At 46.1% G+C, this 7,306-nt stretch overlaps 1 protein-coding gene across 5 annotated transcripts in view; it reads right to left on the minus strand.

Moving 5' to 3' along the window:
- ACOX3 (acyl-CoA oxidase 3, pristanoyl) overlaps positions 1–6,795 on the minus strand; it is a 48,140-nt gene extending 41,345 nt beyond the window's left edge. For all 5 annotated transcript variants that reach the window (XR_009540447.1, XR_009540448.1, XM_060148784.1 and 2 more), the window contains exon 1: positions 6,716–6,795. The gene's annotated coding sequence lies outside the window, so the exon portion shown is untranslated. The remainder of the gene's footprint in view (positions 1–6,715) is intronic.
- Positions 6,796–7,306: the final 511 nt, after the last annotated feature.

Below are 7,306 nucleotides of genomic sequence, written 5' to 3' on the forward strand. Positions count from 1 at the left end.
CCAGGGCTCTGTGTGCTACAGCCTGGCCTGAAGACACCTCGCCCCCGCCGGGCCATCTAGACCGGTGGCCCAGGAAGCCTCGCCCTTGAGTCGAGCCGGCGTTGGCCAGTGCACTCTGGCCACACCCTTAGGGTCCCCTTGAGCCCGCCTGGACGGGGGATGCCCGCCCAGTCTGGACGGGGGATGCCTGCCCAGAGCCTGGATGGGGGAGGTCTGGCTTCTACTAACAGAGCAACCCAGCTCTCTTGACCAAAGTTTCGATCTGGAATTTTCTGAGCAGACTGGCTCCTCTTCCACGGTGCCTGGGCCAATGAAGCCAGGGACGGGAGACGCTTGTGAACACAGACCTAGAGGGCCACCAGGAGAGCAGAGTCCCCAGCTCAACTCTCTAAGGCCCAAGGGAACCTTTAAGTCCTTCTAGCTAAACATTAGAATAGTCTAGGATGTCAGACTCTGAGTATGACGGTCAAGGTTGCTGATACACAATGGGAAAGTGGTCTCTTTACCGATGAAGCACCTCTGTCTTCTGTGTGTGTGACAGAGGAAAAGATGGGAAGGGGCACATCTGACCGCCCACTTGTGTGTCAGGGATGATGCCTCGACAGACTGCAGCTTACATCGCCCCCCTAAACTGTGAGCCAAGTACTACTGGCCCTCTCGAAAGATGCAGGAACCCCAGCTCAGGGAGGCTTGCTGTCTTTTGGGAATCCCCACCGCTGAGAAGTGGTAGAGAAGGGACCTGAACCCAGAGTCTGAGCCCAAGGCAAGCTCTTCAGGCATCGCTTTAAGATGCTGGGAAAAAAACCACAGACTAAACCTAGAGCAAGCAGAAAGGAAGAAGATAAAAGATTAGAGCCCAAAGTATGGAATAGAAAAGAGAAGATCAACAAAAACACAAGTTGGTTCTTTGAACAGACTGACAAAAAACTTTTAGCTTGATTGACCCAGTTAAGAAAGAGGGAAAACACAAATTACTCACTTCAGGAACCCAGGAGGGGCTATGACTACCGACCTTAAAGAAATAAAAAGGATTCTAAGGGAATCCTATGAACCACTGAATGCCAGCAAGTCCGATACACTCCATAAAATGGACCAATTCCTCAAGAGACACAATCTACCAAAACTGACTCATGAAGAAACAGAAAATGTGAATAGACCTATAACAAGTAAAGAGATTGAATTAGGAATCCATAAACGACACACAAAGCAAAGCCAGAGGCTTTCGGGTGTGAATTCTACCAAACATTTGAAGAAGAATACCAGTAATCTACAAACCCTTCCCCCCATTCCACCCCCCCGCAAAAAAAAGAGGAAGGAACATGTCTGTAAAGTGTTCCATTAAGCCAGTATTCCCTTGAAACCAAAACCAAAGGCATCACAAGAAAACTACAGACCAACACCCCTCGTGAATATAGCAGAAGTCCTCAATAAATCTTGCAAACTAAATCCAGCAACATACAAAAAAGATTATACACCATGACCAAGTGAAATTTATACTAGGAATGTAAGGCTGATTCAACATTTGAAAATCAATTCATGTAATACACCATATCCACAGAATAGAGGACAAAAAACACATGGTTATATCAACAGTTGCAGAAAAAGCATTTGACAAAAGTGAACACCCTTTCATGATAGAAACTCAATAAACTAGAAATAGTTTGATAAAAGCTATTTAATCTGATAAAAGGCATCTACGAAAACCCCATAGCTATCATTGTACTTAAATATGAAAGACGGAATGCCTTTCCCCTAAGATCAGGAACGAGACAAGGATGTCACTAACTCTTCTAGTCAACACTGTACTGGACGTGCTAGTCGATGTAATTAGGCAAGAAATGAAATTAAAGGCATCCAGATTAGAAACCTATCTCTATCTGCAGATGACATGACTTTGTATACAGAAATTCCAAAAAATGGTTAGAATTAATAATATCAGTTCAGCCAGTTTGCAGGGTACAAGGTCAGTAAGCAAAAGTCAACTGGTTTCGGGACTTTCCAGGTGGTCCAGTGGGTAAGATTCCATGCTCCCAATGCTGAGGGCCTGAGTTCGATCCCTGGTCGGGGAACTAGATCCCGCATGCATGCCGTAACTAAGAAACCCACATGCAGCAACTAAAGAGCCTGTGTGCTGCAACTGAGACCTGGCGCAGCCTAAATAAATAATAAATAAATATTTTTTTTAAAAAGTCAACTGGTTTCTATGTACTAGCAACGAACAACTCAAAAATGAAATTAAGAAAACAATTCCATCAACAACAGCATTAAATATGATAAAATACTTGGAAATAAATTCAACAAAAGAAGTGCAAAACTTGTACTCTGAAAACTATAAAACATTTTTGAAAGAAATCTAAGACCTAAATAAGACTGCCCTGGTGGCGGAAGTCTTGTACCCCTTGTTAACGGATCAGAAGACTTAATATTGTTAAAATACCAATATTCTCCAACTCATCTACAGATTCAGCGTCATCCCAGTCAAAATTCTAGCTGGCTTGTTTTGCAAGAATTAAAAAGCTGACCCTAAAATTCATATGGAAGTGTAAGGAACTCAGAATAGACAAAAACACCTTGAAAAACAAAGCTGGAAGGCTCACACTTCTTCTTGATTTCAAAATTTGCTACAAAGTGACGATAATGAAGACACTGTGGTACCGGCATAAAGACAGACATATTTATCAATGGAATAGGATTGAGAGTCCAGCAATAAACCTTACATGTAGGGTCAATTGCTTTTTGAGAAGGGTGCCAAGACAATTCAACGGAGAAAAACAGTCTTTTCTCAAATGGGGCTGGGGCAGCTGAGTAACCACATGCAAAGGAATGAAGTTGAACTCTTGCCACACACATACACAAAAATTAACTCAGAATGGATCACAGATCTAAATGTAAAAGCTACAGCTATAAACTCAGAAATATATATATAAGAGTAAATCTTTATAATTTCAAGATAGGCAAAGCCTTCTTAAAGATGATACCAAAAGCACAGGCAACATAAGAAAAAATCTACATATTGGACTTCATCAAAATGAAAATGTTTTGCTGCAAAGGACACCATCAAGAAAGTGGCAAATCAAAACTACAATGAGATGTCACCTCACACCGGTCAGAACGGCCGTCATCAAAACATCTACAAACAATAAATGCTGGAGAGGGTGTAGAGAAAAGGGACCCCTCCTGAGCTGTGGGTAGGAATGTAAACTGGTACAGCTGAGACAGGCCTGGGACCTGGGACCCTTTGCTGCAGTGCTTGCACATGGACACACCTCTCCTTGAGCAACAAAAGACAAAGAAACTATATGGGACTAAAAATAACTGCGTGCATGGGCAGTTGGGGCAAATTCTGGACAAAATATACAAAAGACCAAAAAACTCAAATGCCACTTCTGAAGAGCTGGGAGCAAAAGCAGGGTGGTGAGAGCAAAAGCAGGGTCCTGAGCACGCCCCCTGCACTCAACCCCCCCTAAGGGGTGGGCAAACCTCCTAAGCCACCCCTCCGGCTCGACCCCTGTACACACCCCTACCCTCACCCCATATAAGGACGCAGCTCGCACCCCCTCAGGGAGCGAGCCAGCAAGGGTGCCTGATTTTTGCTCCCCTCTGCTGCAGCAGGGGTCCCAATAAAGCCTTGTTTGAATTTCTTGTCTGGCCTCTGATTAATTTCTATTGGTTGGGGAAGGCCAAGAACCCTGGTCACTATCACAGCCACTATGGCAAACAGTACGGAGGTTCCTTAGAAAACTAACAGAGTTGCCGTATGATCCAGGAATCCCACTCCTGGGCATATACCCGGAGAAAACCATAATTCAAAAAGATACATGCACCCCAATGTTCACTGCAGTACTATTTACAATAGCCAGGACATGAAAGCAACCTAAATATCCATCTACAGAAGAACGGATAAAGAAGATGTGGCACATAGATACAATGGAATATTACTCAGCCATAAAAAAGAACAAAATAATGCCATTTGCAGCAACGTGGAAGGACCTAGAGATTGTCCTACTGAGTGAAGTCAGTCAGACACAGAAAGACAAATATCATATGATATTGCTTATATGTGGAATCTAAAAAAAAGGTACAAATGAACTTATTTACAAAACAGAAGTAGAGCCACGGATGTAGAAAACAAACTTATGTTACTGGGGGCAAGGGGGAGGGAGGGATAAACTGGAAGACTGGGAGTGACACATACACACTACTATATATAAAATAGATAACCTATAAGAACCTGCTGTATAGCACAGGGAACTCTACTCAATACTCTGTAATGGCCTATATGGGAAAAGTATCTTTAAAAAAAAAAAAGAGTGGCTATATATACAACTGATTCACTTTGCTGTACACCTGAAGCTAACACAACATTGCAAATCAACTATACTCCAATAAAATTTTTTTTTTAAAAGTGAAATGACAACCCAGAGAATGGGGGAAGAGATCTGAAAATCATATATTGATAAGGGACTTGTACCCGGGCTACACGAAGAATCTTAAAACTTAATAATAAAGCCAAATAACCCAATTTAAACGGCTCAAGTAGACATTTCTCCAAAGATATACGAATGGCCAACAAGTTCATGAAAAGACTCTCAACCGCATTAGCCATCAGGGAAATGCAAATCGAAACCAAAATAAGATACCACTTTGCATACCCTAGGATGGCCATGGATCAGAAAGATAGATAATAACAAGTGTTGATGAGGATGCGGAGAAACCAGAACCCTTATACATTGCTGGTGGGAATGTAAAATGGTGCAGTGACTTTGGAAAATTTGGTCATCTTTCAAAAGCTTAAGTATACTGTTACCACATGACCCGCAATTCCGCTTCTAGGAATATAGCCAAGAGAAATGAAAATAAATACCCAAAGAATATTCATAGCAGCATGTATAATAACCCCAAAGTAGAAACAACCCATATGTTCATCAATAAGATGTAGTCTCTTCGTACAATGAAATGTGATTTGCCACAAAAAGGAAGGCAGTACTGGCATATGCTACAATGTAGACGAACCTTGAAAACATGATGCTGAGTGAAAGAAGTGAGACTTGAAAGATGACAGACCGCATGATCCCATTTAAGTGAAATGATCAGATAGGGTAAAAAGAGAGAGACAGAAAGAAGGTTAGCAGCTGCCAGGAGCTGGGGAGGTGGGAAGATAAGGACTGTGACAACTAATGTGTCCAAGGTTTCTTTTGGACTGATGAACATGTCCTGGAATTAAACAGCGGGGTTGGTTGCACAACTCTGTGAATACAGGATAGGGAAAACCACTGATCTGTACACTTTAGATGGGTGAATTGTACAATGAGTTATAGCTCAATAAACAGGTTAAATTTAAAATAAAATAAAATAAAAAGTAAGGCACGGCTCTTGGCAGAGACCAAGTGCCCCCAAATACAAGCTACAAAGTCCAAGGGAACTTTGTTTCTTTCTGGACTTCCCTGCACGTGGCCCCATCCCTTGGTTGGTCCAGAACACCACACTTCTCCTGCCTCTGCAGCTCCTCTTCTGTCTCCTTGCAGACTGGGCCTCAGCCACTCTTGCCCTGCATCATCTCATCCGTTTACACTGACTTAATTCACCAAGGGCTCCCAACTCCACACCTCCAGCCCCATGTGCTCACTGGCAGCTTCCTGGCCACCCCTCTCCTCTCACGTTCCAGAGGTCCTCAAACTCTGAATGTTCGGCATGGAACTCACCCTCAGCCCCCGGCTCTACCTGTCCCCCTGCAGGGCCAGTTCTTTGCTGCCAGTGGCCCAAGGGTTAGTTGATCTATAAACCCAAGTGTCATCCTGGAATTCCCTTCTCCTTTGTGCCCCATAATCCAATTAGTTTCCAAGCCTTCCTCCCCCCCCACCCCCCATTGCACCTCTTTAATGCCAACCGAACCCTTTCGTTTCTCGTTGCTCCTATTACATCTATCATAATAACCTCCAATTATTGAGCAAACATTGCGTGTGGGTGGGTGTGTTAATCTCACACGTTGCTAACAGAGACTGAATAGTTGATCTCCACGGTGCTGGCAACCCCAGTATAATCAGTACTCTCACTTTACACGTGAGGAAACCGCAGCTTGTCAGAGTGGAGTAAATTGCCCAAGGTCTTAACGCTGTCATCAGGCACATCCCACCCCAAATGCCAGGATTCTAAGCAGCAAAATGCCGCCTGAGGTCACCAACAGTACTGCATGATGGTTCAGCTGTTACATACGAGGATCTGAAGCCAGACGCCTGGTGTCAGATCCCAACTGTAGAGCTTACGCGTCGGGCGAATTTGGCAAAGTCACGTCACCTCTCGGGGATGATGACAACACGGTAAGGCTAGTCCTGTATCTAGTCTGCAGGCTGTTGCCATTCACGGGGGCACCTGGAGCAGTTCCCGGCATGGAATGTCCATACCATTATCGTGGCAACAGCCGCTCGCAGACAATTTCAGAGATGGCCCTACCATGCGGATCCGATCATTCTCCCTTTAGGTGACCTCAGGGGACAATGTCGTAACTCCTCAAAACGTCTCGCGCAGTTACCCGCCCGGCCGCCGGCCCTTGCAGCCTCTGCGCCCAGCAATCCCGCGCGGGACACACGTTTGCCCCCGGCCCTTTGCACGTGCCGCCCCCACGCTCCCGGGCTAAGGCGGGCTGGACCTTCGGAACGCGCCAGGCCCTCCGGCTCGCGAGTCCTCGCACCGCCCAGCGAACACAGAAGGCGCTCACCGCTCGTCCCCGGGACACAGACCGAAGTCCCAGACGAAGAAGAGCGCGCGCAGCCGCAGACAGGCCCTGCCTTCCGCACTGCCCCAGTTCTCCTCCCCCGCCCCCTGGCGTCATCTCACCGCGCCGCCCGCCCCGTCGCCCGGGAAACGCAGGACGCGTCCGCGCGCGGAGGCCGCTGAGGCTGCGCGCAAACGGGGCACTTTCCTCCGACGGTCCCTGGCGATCTTGCCAGTGGACCTTCCTGCAGAAGAATCCCGGGGATTCTGTTCCCTCTCTGGTTTTAGGACACTGCTTGACGTGCATTTGACAGGGAACGTGCTTTGGACATCTCTAGGTAGAATTGGGTGGACATAATGACTTTTTGGGCAGTGGCGAGGTGGGGAGAGAAGGGTTCACACGCTACTCAGGGTTGTTTTGCTGGGTAGGTAGAGATGCCATGGAGACCGACATAGGAGGAGCCACCTGGGGGAAGAGAAAGGGAGTTCTGTCTTGCATATGTTTTCTTAGCTACTTCCTGGTAAAGCTGCCAGGAGCTGGTGTGAGCAGTAGGGCACGGTGCAAGCTCTTTCGGTAACTCAGCTGACGATGATC

The sequence above is a fragment of the Lagenorhynchus albirostris genome, chromosome 4 (genome assembly GCF_949774975.1).
Source record: "Lagenorhynchus albirostris chromosome 4, mLagAlb1.1, whole genome shotgun sequence".
In the NCBI taxonomy this organism is placed as follows: Eukaryota; Metazoa; Chordata; class Mammalia; order Artiodactyla; family Delphinidae; genus Lagenorhynchus; species Lagenorhynchus albirostris.